Below are 19,988 nucleotides of genomic sequence, written 5' to 3' on the forward strand. Positions count from 1 at the left end.
CACAAATAAAAATAAATTTAAGGAGATCTTTTTCATATTAAATAATAAGTTAATATAAACCGGTTAACCGCTTTTTTTAAGACAAAAACCGAAATCGTTTCGTTTCGTTTAAATCGGAAACTGTTTTTTTATATTTGCCGGTTTTTTGGACACTCTAGTCTGAACCCTGCACCGTCTGACTACTCGATGCTGAATGCTCCCTCTGTTATACACCCACCTTAAAGTATACCGATCGACTTAGAATCAATTTCTGAGTCGATTAAACTAAATGAAATCGGTCTATTATTTCACCTAGCCGCCATACAATGTCCTCCCGAAATTGGACTTTATCGGTCATAAATGTTTAATTTATATAGGTATCTACACAAATTTCACTCCAAATAAGTTTTATATATACGAAATTCATGTCACCAAATTTTGTTACGATCGGTCCATAATTAGTCATAGCTCCCGTACATAAATCTCTTAAAAATTATGGTATACGCGCAAAATGCAACAAAAATAACTTTCATATAGACATAAATCACACGACCTAATTTCTTGGTGATCGGTCATAATTGGTCATAGTCCCATATAAGGCCCACTTCCTAAAATCACTCATGAATTTAAATTATTGAAACTTTAAAAGAAAAATGTTTTTGCTCATTTACTTAGTGTAGGGTATTATATGGTCGGGCCTAACCGACCATACTTTCTCACTTGTTTTCTTATGACGAATCATTATAGAACATTTTTAATATCGAAAAATAATAATTGAATCTGAATAATAACCAATTTTCGGCTCATTATCGCTCTACACTCTGAAAAAGAAATTTTACGAAAATGTGATTGATTTTCAAGACAACATCGAATCGTTTAGCATACTGGGAAGAGTTTAATCAATTATTTTCTTAATAATTTAATATGAAATCTCCATATGATAACAGTATATAAAAACATAATGGTTCTTAATAAACTGAATATTACAGATACGAATTATTATGCCTGGCAAATTCAATGTATTTTACAAAATATGTATGTAAATTAGTCAACTTTGATAAATAATTTTTGGAAAACAGACTGCTTCTATTCCCTACTTGAGACTCTCTGATCTATAGTCTAGCAACGTTCATACAAATAATTTTTTTTCCACATAAAAGAAAAGTTAATAGACGTGGACAATAAACGGCAATATTTTTTGGAATCACAGTTGTTGTGAATGTTTTAAAATTGAAATAGTTTCAGTTTTTTTTTTGTTATTGTGTGATTTGTGTGTTTCATTATTTTATTAACCACAAATAGTTTCACGATTGTGCGCAAATGATTTTAGACGAAGGTCAAATCAAATAAACGGGGAGTAGCATGCTAAAGTCCAGCCAATACAGACATTCAAACGGAGAATTGTGTATCAGCAGTTGGTCACAATAATACAAAAAAAAACACACAGAAATAGAAACAAAAAATAAAAAAAAATTTTAAATTAAATTGTTTAGCTGAAATTGCAACCTAATTAAAATTACGTGTCTAAAAGACTCAGATACAGATATAACACAACATATGTAGATGATGTATGTATGTATATCATTCCTCCTTTATGTTGTATGCAGATGTGAATGGTCCGCATATACAACTTATGTGAAATTGAATAGTACCGTTTCAGCGTTTTGTCCATACAATAATTACTATTATTTTTTGGTTATTTTTATAAACAATTCACAAAACCGAAATATTTAATTTATTATAAATATTTTAATTAAATTTAAACGTGATTAATTTATATTCAGAGCAAAAACATGGCATCTAACTATGTTATGCGGAAGTCTTTTTCCACATTTGTGGTGTTAAAAATATCAAACAGTTTCAATATTTCCATTCCATAACAACAATTAAATGTTATGTTAAAGAGATGGTGACCAGAAATAATTTAACGAAATACCCCTACATTCCATTCAGAAAAAACACACAACACTTTGCTGCTGGGCCAGCAAACATTTTTTACGCCTATTGCAATTTTTTATTGATTTAACCTAAACTATTAACAACATTTAAAATTTTGTTTAATGATCGAAACATCGTTTGAAGTATCCCAGCATCGTTGGGCGATTCAGTGTTGAGCATTGAGCATCCCTTGAGAGTTTCATGTATCACCTTTGCTTAACACACGGGGACACTGGAGATTGTTGGAAATCGGGAACCATCTGAAAGAAGATAAACAAATTTTAAAATTTATAGAAGAAAATGAAAACCAACGATTTAAAAAAATTTAAGACTGGTCGCTTCCGGATCGGTAGAAACAAGAAACATTTGATCATATGTTGTTAACTGGTTAATAACGGATTTTTGTTGTCATAACTCAATTTAAAGTTTAATTGATCAGTATTTTTAAATTAATTGATAATATTTTTTATTATAAGGTTTTCGAATATGAAAATATGTCTTCAGAACATTGTATTTATCAATGCTAGAATGCAATTTCAATAATTTGGTGGATAATTAGGTCTGCTAGAATAATTACACTGTCCAACAAATTGAGACGTTTTGATGGAACAGAATAGCGACCCTATAATTCTGAATGATCTTAACCCTCTTCTCGCCTCTCTTTAGGGGTCAATTTGACCCTTTTTCGAGAAAATCCAAAAAAGTCCTTTCAAAAAGGACTTTTTGCTAATTAAGCTCTTTACGCTTAATTAGCAAAATTACACGCCACCTCGGGTCTCACGTTTCTTAAAAAATCGCCAAAAATGTAAAAATATAAATAGTCCTTAAGGAGATCTACAAAAAACATTCATATTCATATGTAAGTTACCTCTTTTAGTTCAAGTGATATTTAGGTTTATTTTTATACCCTTCACCTTCGTGAGAAGTTTATATATAAGTTTGTCATTCCGTTTTTAATTTCCACATTTTTCATTTTCGACCCTATAAAGTATATATGTATATTCTGAATCCTTATAGATAGCGGAGTCGATTAAGCCATGTCCGCCTGTCTGTCTGTTGAAATCAATTTTCTGAAGAGCCCAGATATCTTCGGGATCCAAATCATCAATAATTCTATCACACATGCTTTCGAGAAGTTTGCTATTTAAAATCAGCAAAATCGGTCCATAAATAACGGAGATATGAGCAAAAAACCGAGACAACCTCGATTTTTTACCTATTTTTTTATATATATCTGGATTACTAAGTCATTAATATGGATATCTAATGATAGATATTTCAAAGTCCATTGCAACGATGTAGATAAGACCATAGTAAGTTGGACCTACAATGGGTCAAAATCGGGAAAAATATATCTTAACCCGAATTTTTTTTTTCAACAAAAAATTTTTTTGTCATACATTTTTTTTACAAAAAAAAAATTTTTTTAAAAAATTTGGAAAAAACTTTTTTTAAAAAAAATTAAAAAACAATTTCAAAAAAAAAAAAATTTGAAAAACAATTAAAAAAAAATGAAATATTGTTTACCTAAAAATATTTTAAAAAATTTATTTTATTTTAAAGTATAATTTGTTGAAGGGTATATAAGATCGGCATAGCCGAATATAGCTCTCTTACTTGTTTTTTTTAATTCTACTCGTTTTTTTTTTGGTATTTTAGATACTATGATACTATATTTTTTTTATTTTTAGATACTATATTTTTAAATATCATCTGTTTTTGCTATAAAATACAAATCATAACAACTTGCTGACAGTTATCTCGTAAATAAATTCCACAATATAACTCTGAAAATGCTGTTGGACAGTATTATTTATCTGAAATATAAAAAAGTGAACTTTTGTTTTTTTTCGTACCTAAAAAAAAATGTTCATAAAAGTTCAAAACAAAAAGCTTATTTTATAATAATAAAACAACATTTTAAATTATAATTGAAATTTGATATTCAAAATAATAGTCAATTGTATGGACTTAAAATCGACTTAAGGATTTTGAAGTTATGCTGAATGTTTTTACTTTCTTTGTCCTTAATATGTAATGATCCTTATTGGTATTTCATGAACATTAAATAGGCCTGAATAATAGATTTGAAAACAAAAAGTTTTTAAAATTATTACAGAAAATTATTAAAAAAAAGTTAAAGTTCAAATAATGTTTGGAAACTTTGCTTTGTTCAAATTACATTGATTTTGACATTTTCGATCTCTAGTAAGGAACAGAAGACATTATTAAAATAATTTTTCCAAACTGTTCCATTTTAGTTCATCAATACGCATCATTAGAAAGAACGGCCCATTTTTCCATTAACATTTTGGATTTATTATTTACCAATTTTTGTGACATTAAAGAAAATTGTAGTCTGTTATCATTTATTTCCATTAAATACATCCGGTTATTTATTGTGTTTCGTAGTTTTGGAGTTATAATAACAAATTGAAGGAAAAAATATATTTTTACGTGAAAATAGGGAAATTGTTTAGGTTTATTGCTTTATCGCAAAGACACATATAATAGCAACAAAATGAGATATCGATCATGAAAATCGATTGATTCTTTTCGAATTTATTCACAATTAATTGAATCCGCTCATTTTCACAAAATTGTATGTGTTTTGTTTTTGTTACAATAACATTTCACTAGATTTTTAAAAATTTTTAATTTTAATATTGTTTAGTAAATATATTCAGTAATATTAAGTAATACAGATTCAGAGACCACAAATCCAAATTATTTTGTCTAGATAGATATGAATTTGGAACCACAGTGCAATGGTAATAAAATAATGTTGTTTCCTTTTTTGGATTTACGAATTGTACTCTTGTATGGTATTAAATATTTATATATTTAAAATTTTAATACTATATATCGTTAACTGAGTGCGCAAACGTGATAAGTCCATTTTTTACAAATTTTTAAGGAGTCTCAAGATAACGATGTAATAATAAACGATAATAAATTTCAAATCGATTAAATATTTCCTTAACAAATTTTTTACTAGTTTTTAAAAATTTCCACACAAATTTCCTAAAGTACTTTTCCCATTTCTAAAAAAACATTCAAATTAAATACATAACTGGGCAACATTATAAAAAAAATTTATAAGAGCCTACAACTTGCTCTCATACAATATTAAATAATTTTTTGATCGCTTGGTGTTCATCAGAGAAGAGCGAGAAGTTTAATTACTCATATTTTTTTTTTCAAAATGTCTAACTAACTTATAGTTCATTTCGCTCATTTGCTGCAAAAACGTCATAATTCAAAAAAAGTCGTTTCGAGAAAAACGACTTTGAATGTTTTATGACATTTTACTATTTTTTAAATAAATTTTCAACAAATCATGCGATTTCAGAAATAAAACCTGATTTAAATGGTAGATATTAATATCTTTCTAATCTGTATTTAACCCAATTTTTTACTTGTCAAATATACGAGAAAACATGAATTTTAATTTTGACGTTTACAACAAAAAAAAACACTCTCATACAAATAATAATTGACTTTTTTAAAACTGTTAAAACTATATGAAAGACTAATGAAAGGCGCATATTTTGTATTACTCAGTTCAAAACACCCGGATTTTGAGTTATGACATTATTGTAGCAAATGAGCAAAAACTTCAAAACTTATATAGACATTAAAATTAGCTTTTATTAAATGCTTACATTAAAGTTGTTTCTCAAATAAAAAAATATTTCCAAAATTTTATTAATATTATACAGATTGCCAAAACAAAAGACTAATAATAGTTATGCTTATCTTCTAAGACTACTTATAGGAGATGTGTCTCTCATTCCACCATCCTTTTGTATTATTTCTATTTTTAGCGGTAAACTCATAAATTTAATCTTGTGTTCCAAGATTTTGTCAGTAAAAAATATATGTATTTTTTAATTTAGAAATTGTTTATATAATATACCTTTCCATTAGAAATATTGAAAAATTTGACCTTTTAAGTTTATCGTTTTCCAATTTTAGTAAAACTTTCAAAGTATATTTAGAATTATCTGGACTATAATATTCTGAATAGGTTCTACTTAAAATGCTTAATATTTGTAAGAAAATTGAGCTCATTCTCCAAAATATGGCCAAAAAATTATTTTTTCTCGAAAATCTCAAAATTCAAGTCTCAGATACGGAAAAACTATAAGAGGTATTGTCATACATTTTTCATATTTTTATTCCCTATTATATTAAAAAAAAATCTGAAATTTGTTTAACAAAATTTTTAAAAATTGAGTTTTGAAACTGACAATTTTCGTTATTGGTTGAACTTTAAATATAAAAATTATTGAATAGATAATTTTCGTAATTGATATTTTTTGTGTTTTAATTACGAAAATTATCTATTCAATAATTTTTGTATTTAAAGTTCAACCAATAACGAAAATTGTATATTCAATTGTCAAAATTATCAAATTCAAAACTCAAAATACAATAGAAAATATCAGAAATTTTTTTTTGAGCACATGAATACTTGATTCAATTATGAAATATTTGAAACCAGTTCAATATGTGATAAATGTTTGAATTGAAATATAATTTTTTCTGTGTACGAAGACAATAACTAGTATACAAATAAATATGGATATATTTTAAGTAAAAATTAGCTTTTATTTTAATATTTCTCAAAATATGTTAATTTTGTTCCTACATTTCTTGTTCTAGTGGCCTGAGACACGTTAATGGCCTGGGGAATTTTTAATAACTTTAACACTTTTTAACCAATTTATGTTTTTTATGTCTCATTAGAACGACAATTACGTACACGTTTCTATTCTTTCAAATTAAATTGTAAAAGTAATTTTTTAATGGCAACATTTTTACAAAAACTGAAAAATTTAAGTTTTTCCCCTTGTAAATGCATCTCAAAACTGCAGAGGGTTTGCGGCACATCTTAACCCCAACCGATTTACAAAAATCCAACTTTGGTATATTAAGGGCCACCCTAATGTAGACCCAACTGTAACGCGAAAAGAAAACCTAAAACATAGCTTTTTCAACATAATTTTTGGATTCAGAGAGCCCAAATCCATATAAAAAAGAAACTAAATATTTTGTTCAAGCTGGATTTGATTTTAAAAACACGGGTTCACTTTGGGGATTTCAATCTAGGACCGGATTACCGCTTTCGCTTGAGAAATTATAATAATATAATTTCAAGCTAGACATTGAAAGCCATGATCACACGACTGCCGTAATTTTGACAGTGGTCAAAGATATTTTCTACTGTCTTACAGTTTTTAAAATATTACGAATTTTTAAATATAACTGAAGTGTTTTTCACTCAACAAAACGTTGATATGTTGTTTTCAATTATCTTAATAAGCTTTCGGATTAAAATGTTATTTATTGCACTTCAACACTGGGTTTTTAAGTGAATTTTGTTTTAATTTTTAATTTATTTGCCTTAATTAAAACTAACACTAGGCACTTTTTCATAGCATTTGATACAGATCAATTATTGTTTAAAATCGAAATCAGATAATACCTTTGAATGCTCCAGACAGACAAAAAACACTTATTTGTATATTTAATCCATAATCTGTTCTTTGTTGTTTTTCTGTCACAAAGCTTGGAAGAATTGGTATTTGATCCGATCCTTTAAATTTTGTAAATTATGATGATAATGATGAAGATGATTGATGTTGCGATTACCAGAAAAACGTAACGCGAACAAATGTCCGGTAAATAAAAAAATAAATCTCCAAACAAAAAACTCTGAACGGTCTCAACACAAAACACTGAATGATGTATCAGGAGATGACAACCCATATTTATACACAAACTCCGAGGAGTAGAAAACTGATGGAAAACAAAAACAATCCAACAGACATACTAGAATTGAGTAAAAATTTGAATCACTATTTGCATTTTATATGGAGTGCATTTTGCCACAACTTTCTTACATTCAACTGGGCAAGTTAAAGGAACAAAACAAAAGGAATCGGTAAGAAACGCAAGAAAAAAGTTAAGGGATTGCAGTCAGCAGTAGCCGTAGCAGTGGTGGCTGGCTGATAATTGATAGTACAAGTTTTAGAATGAAGAATCTGAAAAGACAGAAGATACTTGCAAACACTCAGATTCTCGTACGAAGCAAAAGCAAAACTGAAAAGAAAAAATAAAGAAAAGGGTTTGTCTCGCAGCGATTGCATTGTTGTGATCCTTTAAATAACTTAAACATATTACTAAAGGCACAAGGGAGTGTCATTGAATGTTGGTTGTTGAACACTTTTGTTTGTTCCCTGCTTCAGTTGTTGCTTTCCATCATTTCGAATGATGCACTCAAAAAGGTCAGCAACTTGTATTTACACTACTTGGTCAACAACAATGCAAAACAACTAACCAACTAACCAGCCAACCATCCATCCATCCATCGATCCCTGATCTGTATGGAAGGTATAGCTAAACTTAAAGTAAAATAATAATAAAATAGAACCAAGAGAACAAAGCGAATAAGAACAATTTCTCATTATCTTGCAACTATTTAAGTATTTAATACATAACACCAGGTGTACCGTACCGACAGACAGACAAACAGTTTGCGAATATACATATTTCTGAATTTTAACTATTTGCTTCGTTTTGGGGTAACTGGACGAAAGAGTAATGAACTGCCAGAGATGCTGGCTGTGATTCCATGTAATGACCTTGAACACACTTGTAATTTTATCCAGCAGACCTAGACTTCGTAGTCGCAGTCGCTGTTGCATTTACAACATAGATACGTTCAATGTGCCACATCCTTTGTAAACATAATGGAAAACAAATCTTGTGAATTTATTGGCAACAGCTGGTTTTTCGTTTACAATGTTGTTAAATTGTTTTTTGTTAATGTGATTTAATGTTGATTTTTGTTTTTGATTTTGAGATTTTTTTTAGCATCTCCTAAATGTTCTTTCTTATTAATTTTATTTTGTTTTCAAGTACCAACATATAAACTTTCATTATGTTATGGAATTTTCAAAAATCTCTTTTTGTTTACACATATTTATGTGCGATTATTTGAGTGTTTTGATATTTTATTTTCGAGTATTTATGCATCCAATAGACTTGTATGAGTAAAGTAATCAGACCAGACACAATTCAAGAATAAACAAAAGCAACAACAATTAAGGAAGTAAAATATCACTTTCTGGTCATTGCACTCTACGTATTTGTGTTGAAAACAGCAATAGAACATCTTCTTCAATATACAGTGGTTTTATTGGAAAACATACGCAGCTAAATTTCAGATGAAAAGCACTACATCATAGCTCTTAGGCAAGGAATCTCGAACACAATTCGAAATAAATCTGATTTCGGTTTCATTAATTCTACGAATGATGAACTTAACGAAGAGTTTTGCTACAAATTCCGGTATCTCGGCGAGCGTAGGTTAGGTAAGAAGATTGCTACACAGAGATCTGTATCCATTCACAAGACCAAATATGCTGATCCAAAGCGACTCCTCATAGAGAGAGAGAGAGAGGGAGAGACATTGTCGGGTGCAGTAAAGTTTACTTGACAATAGACGTTAACTAAGTAAACTTCCATAGTAGAGCACTTAGTTCTTTTCCATATAGTTTATTAAATTGTATGTATTTCACCATCCTCAGTTAATTTATACCACTTAATTATTCAAGATTCTGAAAGAAATAAGATGCAAAACATTTAAAACGAGATAATGCAACGCATTTTCAGTGAAAGTGGAACGTGTTGCCCTCCTCCTCATTGCATCATCGGTGTTATCCTTACATAAACCCATTTTTTGGACGAAATATATCAATTAATTTTGGACGGTAATAATACCTACATACATACATTCTTAGTTCATATTTGTACATCTGCAGGAGTTCCCTTAACGTGATGTTATGTTTAGGTTTCCATAGGGCTTACATCGAATTGAATTGTTCCAAATTGAACAGTTCTTTTACCCTTCGCCAAATCTGATGATATTCGTAGGTTTATAGTCCATTGTTGTCTGTATCACAGAGTTTACCAGACAACTAGGAAAGTAACTCTAATGTTTCGTTAAGAGAACTTATACAGGAGTCATCAGACCTCTTATCATTAGCAGAGAAGTAGCTTCGTTTCGACATAAGTTTTCTTAATCTAGAAGTAACTTTAATGGTCTGTAATCTAATCAATCGTACGAATGTGTTTTATAAATGTAGAGGAATCTAATTTCTGTATCGGTTGCTCTCTTTTTCGAACGTGATCGTGAAACGGACTGTTAATATTTTTATGATATCGCGCTTGAGGTGTATACTAGGTTTGTCATTCAAATAATCAAGGAAAAAATTCAATTTAAAATAATCGAACATAAGTACAAATCTTAAGAAAACAAAAGCAGTAATTTGTAATGTTATTATTTTATTAGGAATTAATTTCTACTTTTATTATTTTTTAATAGATTTTGGAATAAGGTCTCAAGATTGCAACATTATAAAACTCAACTAAAACATGGAATCATAACTATTAAAAAATATTTTAAGCCCGATAGAACTTACGAAAGTATTTTTTGTCAAACGAGCTGTCTTGAAAATCATCATGAATAGACTGAATTTGAACAACTTTACCAAATTATCCAAATTGACTTTGAAAATCTGTCATCGATTCGGGCAATTTATACACTACTGTTTTTACATAAATTCAGTGGCGAGGCTAATTTTCTATCTAATCGATTTGATGAAATCAAAATTTTGCGATAAATTAATTTCGAGAAGTGGACCTGTCAATTTATCTCCAATTTCCATTTTCTTTCTAATCGATTTGATGAAATTGGACGTTGCTGAAATTTTCCACAAATACTGTCTGTTGACAAGGTATTTTTAATACTAAGCAAATGTTCCCCGGAATACTGTTGGAGTAGTCATAAATATGTTGATTTACTGATACAATTTTGCACAATTTAATTCCAAGTAATCTGAAATTATACTATAAAGGCGAAAATTATCCCTAGTCTCCATACAAGGTCCCCCCCCCCCCCTCAGAAAATGACTTGAACATACATACCACAGAGGAACAAAATTGAGATTTTGGTTTGATGCAGCGAAAAATGTAATTGATACATTTCATTTTCAAAACTATCTTTTACTATTTTTATGGACAGTTCTTGTTTTTAAAACAAGTCATTTTTAATTTGTTTGGTTATACTGTGTTTTCTTTTTTCTTCTTATTGGTTAAAAATTGTATGAAAGGAGACTAAAATTGAAGAAGCATTTTTGTACTAGTTTCTACATAAAATTATCTTTTCTTTGACATCAATTTTGGTTATCTAAATTTCAGAATGTATTGGTGATATCGCAAGAATGATGAAAATTAACTATTTTCATCCTTATAAGTTTGATTTTGGTAAAATGGTTCAATTAGCGTTATCATAAAATATCTTCGATTTTTTTTATATGATAAGAAAAATCTACTTGTTCTTATGCAATCAATATTTATATTAGATAAGGGTCTGTTTTTCTGTAATTGACAGCGAACGACTTAACTCTTTGCGGTTGAGTGGTCACTTTACTAACCACATTTTTTATAATCTTTAAAACATGGTTTATTGGCATCTATTGCCATTTTGCTAAACAATTATATTTTCTGAAGTCATCATTTATGATTTTTTGCAGAACTTTGCCGTCAGGGTGCTCTGGTTAGATAAATATATTAATTTGAAAATATTGTAAAAATCAATTTTTTTAAGAAACTGTCACGAATTCAATAAAAAAGCACACGTGTTTATTGTTCATCTAATTCAGTTTTACTTTGCTATTTCGGTTGTTTGGTCAGAAAATATAGTCAAAAATATTCGATTTCACAAAAATTTTATACAAAACAAAAATTTGTATCATAGTTATTTTTAATACAAACCGCCAAAAACCACTTCACTCCACAAAACATCTTGGGGGAGTTTTTTAGGTTATGATTTATTTTTTCTTACTTTTTGTAATAAACTAACCTTGATTAAAGTAAAAATGCAATCGTTTTAAACTTAAAGAGTTAAAAATAGAAATTAGCTTTAATATTCTGTTTTTTTTTTATTTTATAAATATAATTTCTCTTATTATATTATGGCTAGTAAGATGAGATGCGGTATTAAAGATCCTAATATTTTTTGTTATATTTGCTTACTTTGGTATTCAAATTTGCAACTTAGACAATTCCTCTAACGCGATATTTAAAAATCGCTAATGAAGCATTTCTATTGATGTTGTTAGATTCAAATGTGTATTAAGAAATAAGATTTAATTACATAAAAGATTAATTTACATATAAAAAAATATTTTTTTTATGATGTAAAATTTCGGGATGTTTTCTAAATATTTCATTAAATTTTTAACTAATTTATCCATTATTTGCACCACCACCTCAGTTTCAACAAAATTTAAGTATTAAAATATTCTACGAAAAATTTTTCCGGAAAAGATACCAATGTTGTAAATAAAGCTCTTTATGCTTAATTTGGGTCTCAAATTTCTTAAAAAATCACCAAAAATCTATTTATGATCCGTATGAGCTGATATTTAAAATATAAATAGTCCTAGAGAAGATCTGCAAAAAAATTCGAACCACCGTAGGCCCTTCATATCTAAAAATTTAAAAAAAAGATCGAGCAAAATTAAAAAAAAATCGGATAATAAATAGATTTTTGGTGATTTTTTTAAGAAATTTGAAACCCAAATTGGCGTGTAATTTTGCTAATTAAGCGTAAAGAGCTTTATTTACAACATTGGTATCTTTTCCGGAAAAATTTTTCGTAGAATATTTTAATACTTAAATTTTGTTGAAACTGAGGTGGTGGTGCAAATAATGGATAAATTAGTTAAAAATTTAATGAAATATTTAGAAAACATCCCGAAATTTTACATCATAAAACAAATATTTTTAATCAATTTGAGACCCAAGTGGCGTGTAATTTTGCTTTATTTACAACTTTGGTATCATTGGTGACCCACACTGAAATTTTCCGACAAAAATTTTCGTAGCATATTTTAATCCTTAAATGACCTTTCAAAGGACTTTTTTAAATTTTCTACAAAAAAGGGTCAAATTGACCCCTAAAGAGAGGAGCTAGAGGGTTAAGAACTTACACAAAAATATCTCCCATAAAATTCTACAATATAACACTGACATTAAGAATTCTCTTAGACATTAATTTACAACAGTTAGTAAGTTACAGACATCCACCCTATTCTCCGGATTTAGTCCCGGGAATTGGCATGGCGGAAAGGGATTTGACTGCATTATGAAATCATCTCACAATCCAAAAACTGCGTTTCATTCAAAAAGTTAGAGACTAATGCCCTGAGACTAATTACTCTCTATTGACGAGGTTTGTTTAGTATTGAAAATTTTGATTATGCGACAATCCTCATAAAATTTTACACAAATTAGTTGTAAGTATGTATTCTGAAATTATACTGTAAAGTATGGGGAACATTGGGAAACAATGTCCCTCTCAGAAAATTACTTAAACAATCATAATTGTCTTATAATAATTAATATCGTGATGAAATTGGATACAAACATGTTTTATATTAACCTAAATCTGTCTAACAACCTTTATGAGGACCGGTTTTAGGAAACCAAATTCTGTACAGTTCGGACCATAACTGAATCGAGGTCAAAACTTCATATTGATATGAAGATTCGTTAATGTTCTACAATTGCAGTAAAGTATTACGTTAAATCAAGATTTCGATTACCAGCTAACTAACCTAGCCTTTAGGAAATTATTACGTTTGGTAGTTAAAATTATTTGTAGTATATTTTATATGGATAAAGCCAACAGAATGATAATAAAACAAGTATATTACACTACAATAATATTTCTTCTTGAACCACTGTGATTTCAATGTTATTTTTTGTTTCTCAGAAGATGTTGTTTTTAGTAATAAATTTAGTTTTTGTTCTGCATTGATGAAAGTTTTCTTGATTTGTGTTTTTTTTTTTTTGTTAAGCAATTCTCGATCTTTTTATTATCAAAATAATGAAATGAATGAAACAGTCAGTCAGCTAACCAAGCAACCAGTCAGTCAGCGAGTCGGTATTTCATCTTTTATCTCTCGGACAAATTACACACATCACACGGATAATGCGATCTAATAAAGATTCAATGGAACACACATACGAGAATTTAATAAAACGGCATCTAAATAATGCAGCAATGATGCATCCCAAAGATCTATGAACTTTTATTTTCATTTTAGGTTGTTTTTTTTTTTTGCTTTCCTGCATTTTAATTCGAAAAGAAAACAAGTTTGTTCACCCAGGGAAACATTTATTTGTTCGTCTGTTTGTTGTATTTGTACCCATACGATTGACTACTGGTAGTGACTGGTATCTTGGGGTGCAATACGAATGGACAATAATATTAGTATAACAAAAGATCCTTTCTTCGTCTATTGTTTTCCGACGAAGTATTTTTGTTTTATTTTATATGGTGTAAAATCGAAATGAATACAAAGAAAACTTAAGGAATTATTGTTTTTTTGTAGATACTATGTGTGTTTTTTATAATTTTCCAACAACACAATCAAAATCCGTTGGTCAACATTTGTGCATTCAACAAATACATTTTGTATTTTGCAATCTTTTACAAAATGAGACAAGTAGAGTTGTTGGTTGGTTGGTTGGTTGGTACTTACTTACTCACGAGTAGTTGCCGGTTTGGTCTACTCTAGAGTAAAGTAGAGCAGATGAAGGGTCATTATGAGAAATTCCGACAATGATCTAAATACAGCGATAAGAATGTACAAAAGTCTAAAGTCACTCCAGCAAGAAAAGAACCATCTGTAAATAATAATCAAATCAAAAAAAAAAAACAGTTCGACTGATTTTTATTCTTCTTCTGCCATATTTAAGAGTTTTTAAGTGTGTTATCCGAAAAATTGTAGGGGTGTTGCCAAAATTATATTTATGCGGCATTCTACCGCATTATCACCTATAAAATTAATTTCTTTTGTAGTTTTTGTGTTTGGGCATATTTTTAGACACTAACAGTTTAAATTTTCTGTTTACACAGAAAAAACTATTTCTTAAACCGTTTCAATTCAAATATTTGTCACAAATTGAACTGGTTTCAATTATTTCATAATTAAATCAAGTATTCATTTTCTCAAAAACAAAATTGCTTGATATTTTCTATTGAATTTTAAGTTTTGAATTTGATAAATTTGATAATTGAATATACAATTTTCGTTATTGGTGGAATTTCAAATACAAAAATTATTGAATGGATAATTTTCGTAATTGAAAACACATTTTTGTTATTTCTTGTGTTTCAATTACGAAAATTATCTATTCAATAATTTTTGTATTTGAAATTCAACCAATAACGAAAATTGTATATTCAATTGTCAAAATAATCAAATTCAAAACTCAAAATTCAATAGAAAATATCAAGGAATTTTGTTTTTGAGCAAATGAATACTTGATTTAATTATGAAATAATTGAAACCAGTTAAATATGGGATAAATGTTTGAATTGAAATATAATTTTTTCTGTGTAATGGCTGCGGATTTGAAATCCAATTTCATTAAGTTATGTATTTTAAGTTTTGCAAATTTATTATGTCTATTACACTGTGCAACAAGAAATTTCAGCCCTAATAATTCCAATGCGAAAGGAAAGTAGACCAGCTGATACCAAACAATTTTGGGTTTTGAAAACCAATTAAAAATATATACATACATACACAGAAAAAATTATATTTCAATTCAAACATTTATCATATATTGAACTGGTTTCAATTATTTCATAATTAAATCAAGTATTCATTTGCTCAAAAACAAAATTTCTTGATATTTTCTATTGAATTTTGAGTTTTGAATTTAATTATTTTGACAATTGAATATACAATTTTCGTTATTGGTTGAATTTCAAATACAAAAATTATTGAATAGATAATTTTCGTAATTGAAACACAAAAAATAATAAAAATGTGTTTTCAATTACGAAAATTATCTATTCAATAATTTTTGTATTTGAAATTCAACCAATAATTATGATAATATGGTAAGTCCTTCATCATATGAATGGTTGTCACAAACATATATTTATTTACTGTAACCATATATATGGTTTATACAATCATGTGGATCGAAAATTAACCATATTATGGTTACCACAATCGTGTAAATGGTTACTGTGACTATAATATAGTTAAAAAACTTGTAACAATATTGAAATGGTTACAGTAACCATGCCCAACTATATTTTTTCTCTGCGTGTGATATCTGATGGAATTCATGATATATTAAAGAGTAACGTTACTGAGTGTCTGGCTGATTCAACATCGCCCAGCACAAACGAATTTCATGTTTCTACCAAACCTTTTGGAAGGTCTATAGGTTTCCCTCTCCTTATGTAGAAGGTATTTTTGAAAATTAGGATCTTAGGCTGTAAAATCCTATAAATTCTGAATGCGTATATCTTCTAAACCAGAGCTTCGAATTAATTAATTAAATTTGAACTGAATTCACTAAAATCTTAATTCGGAATCCATTCATACCTGAATTAACTTCGATAATGAAGTTTCTTTTCAATCTTTTTTCATTCAGAATATAATTATAAAATTGCATATGACGCAACTTGTTGCTTTTTAATTGTATTATCTAATGAATTATTTACAAAATGTTTGCACAATAGCCATATATTGTCCAATATTTTAAGATGCTGCAGCAGATTTTGTTGTGGATTTTTACATTTATAACGCTTGTGACACTCATGGAGATATTCAGTTTTCCATCGTAGCCGTAATCGATGGTTAATAGTCGTAATGTTGTCGGCATGTAGTTCTGTAGCGAATACAATTAAACTCCTCTTGGAAAGTGCCTTGAAGCTAGGGATATGAACCCGGAGTTGAGCACACTTACTATTCGAACCAGAAGAGTCGAAAACTCTACACAATTTAACATTTGAGCACCGAATGAACTCCCTCTCGAATCCCAAAATTTCATATTGCTCTGTAATAGATTTAAATGATCTTTTATGAAGTATTGCACCTATGCCATTCGTACCATTTGCAGACATAAGGCATTTTGAAACCTGGCGAATGCTACAGGAAATGCGTCCGAGGATAAACTGGAGTATGCTTCGAGATGTATTGCCTTTGTTGAAAAACACGAGACATACAGCTGGTATATTATTTAACTAAGGAAATTTTGAACATTTCCTAACTTCATTTTCTGTGTGTAGAGTGGCTATAATATGGGACTTAACTTGCTGCTTATAACGAAATCACATTAAACATGGTGAACACTTTTATTTACTGCTCTGGCTTCGTAATGCATTCATCATTCAATATATTGTATAAATTCTCAATAGTACGAAAAGCCAGGGATGGAAGTTATTGGTTTAGTAGTTTTTATTGAGTTATCATAAAAAATCAGCTTTTGACAAAAGTAATTTTAGTAGTTTTTCAATGAAAAACCAAAAGAACCCAAACACTACTAGTGTTTGGTTTGTGTAAATGGTATATAATCGAAAGAGAGAACTATTTTTGAAATTAATTATAATAATCATGAAATTAGTGAGTTAGAATCAACAAAAAGGGGACTTACAACTACTTTTTTTCCTACCAATAGTAATTTATGAATATTTTATAATAATGAACAAAAAACTTGAAAATAAGTGAATGGAAATCCGAAGAAGGTTGGACACTAGAGTATCCAAAACCGAAAACCGATTTTTTCATATTTGTAAACTCCACCGGTTTCGGTTTTTTAACAAACCGGTTTTTGTAAGACTGTTAACCCGTTTTTCTAAAGCTTATTCAAACATATTTATGAAAAACTTTGATACCATTTTTATACCCTTCACCTTCGTGTGAAGGGTATATGTATATAAGTTTGTCATTCCGTTTTTAATTTCTACATTTTTCATTTCCGACACTATAAAGTATATATGTATATTCTGGATCCTTATAGATAGCGGATTAAGCCATGTCCGTCTGTCTGTCTGTTGAAATCAACATTCCGAAGCGACCAAATAACTTACATATACGATTCAAACATCAATATCTCCGGAATTCTTCCGGCTCGGTTGCTATATCGAGAAAATCGGTCCACAAATGACTGAGATATAAGGAAAAAATCAGGAAAACCTCGATTTTTGACCTATGGATATCTAATGATAGATATTTCAAAGACCTTTGCAATGACGTATATAAGACCATAGTATGTTGGAATTACAATGGGTCAAAATCGGAAAAAATATATTAATAATTTTAAAAATTTAAAAAAAAATTTTAAATTATAAAAAAAATTCGAAAAATTTAAAAAAACAATTCGAAAAATTTTTTTTCCAAAAAATGAAAAAACAACTTTGGAAAAAAATATAAATTTTGTTTATCTAAAAATATTTAAAATTTTTATTTTGAAGTATAATTTGGTGAAGGGTATATAAGATTCGGCACAGACGAATATACACTCTCTTACTTGTTAAAAATATTGTTACGAAGGTGTGCTTGAATATGTGGGCTGTGAGCGGAAAGTGCCAGCAGTTCATATGTGGGCTGTTCGTCCAAACAATTTTCAAGCTCACATGTGGTCTGTGGACTCTGAAAGCGATTTATAGGAGATTTGTTTCGTAATTGAAAAAACAAAAATGTGTTTTCAATTACGTAAATTATCTATTCAATAATTTTTGTATTTAAAGTTAAACCAATAACGAAAATTGTTTATTCAATTATCAAAATTATCAAATTCAAAACTCAAAATTCAATAAAAAATATCAGAAAATTTTGTTATTGAACACATGAATCTTGATTAAATTATGAAATAATTGAAACCAGTTCAATATGTGATAAATGTTTGAATTGAAATATAGTTTTTTCTGTGTATGAAGTGCTTAATATAAAAAATAATATAAAAATAAGTACATTCGAAAAATTATTGTTCAAAATATCGAGCCAAATCAGGATATATCATACGTGACATAAACCTTCGTGATACATACATACACACAGCCTCAGAAGTGAGTATACACCAGTGATTTTTTTGATTTTTTTAAGATCATAAAAATCATTATATTCCGACTTAAATCTTTTTTTTGATAACCGAATCTATTATTCAACTCAATCTCCAACAAACCGAAAGTTTCAAATTTGAATCGATGAATAGATTTCAGGATTTTCATTATCTTAAAAAAAATCAAATAACTTTTGGTGTTTACTCACTTTTGAGGCTCACTGTATGTATACAATTTCTTAATTCTTTAATTTCTGACACTTGGTCAAAAAAAATTTCCGTTTACAATCCGAAAATACAATACAGGCAAATCCCGGTACGAATCTCACTTTAACGAAAACCCGATTTAACGCACGGTCAAATTCTTAACGAACGTTTCAAAAATTGTATGCTCGATATAACGAGCAAAATTGTATGCTCAATATAACGAACAGAAAGTATTAAGGAATGTAAAAATAAGTCGTTACGGTATCGTTTTCAATGGTTACTCTCTTTAATAATAGGTGCTGTAATTTTTTCTGTGGTTTTAATTGCTTGTTTCACTTGCACAATTATAGCCTGTTTCAGAATATCGAATGAAAGATTTCGTTCGCATTCTAAGCGAAAGAAAACTGATTCATTCACATAAACATGAAGTTAGGGAATCCAAAATCAGCTTTCTTTCGCTTAAAATGCGAACGAAATCTTTCATTCGATATTGTGAAACAGGCTATAATTGTGCAAGTGTTCACGTGAATTAAATATGGGAAGCCGTAGAAGAATTTCATTGAAAGGAAAAGTTAAAAATTTAGATGAATGAATGAAATATGGAATAACAAATTTCTCAACATTTTGAAGAAAATGAAAACAAACATTTTATCGTGACTAAGTGTTTCCTGTAAATTATCTTCACACAAATTAAGTGGAATCTGGAATCTTCAAAATTTGTTTTTTTTTAAATGTTTGTCCCTGAGTTTAATTTTCTACAGGTTGAATCATTTTCAGAATCGAAATCACTTACAATGAAGGCTTTATTAATCGTGGATAATGCCTTCATTGTCAGCCTCCAGAAGAACAATTAGTAAAAACTACTAAAGATATACGAACTTGGACGATATTCATTCCTCCGAATGTCACACAACTCA

General features: G+C 28.8%; 1 long non-coding RNA gene across 1 annotated transcript; it reads right to left on the minus strand.

Moving 5' to 3' along the window:
• Nucleotides 1-1,970: 1,970 nt before the first annotated feature.
• Nucleotides 1,971-7,661, minus strand: LOC135949561 (uncharacterized). Its single transcript, XR_010575877.1, has 2 exons — nt 7,409-7,661; nt 1,971-2,177 (listed from the first exon to the last, which is right to left on the minus strand). It is a non-coding gene; the product is annotated as an uncharacterized LOC135949561 (long non-coding RNA).
• Between the last annotated feature and the right edge of the window lie 12,327 nt (nt 7,662-19,988).

Source organism: Calliphora vicina, chromosome 1 (genome assembly GCF_958450345.1).
Source record: "Calliphora vicina chromosome 1, idCalVici1.1, whole genome shotgun sequence".
NCBI lineage: Eukaryota > Metazoa > Arthropoda > Insecta > Diptera > Calliphoridae > Calliphora > Calliphora vicina.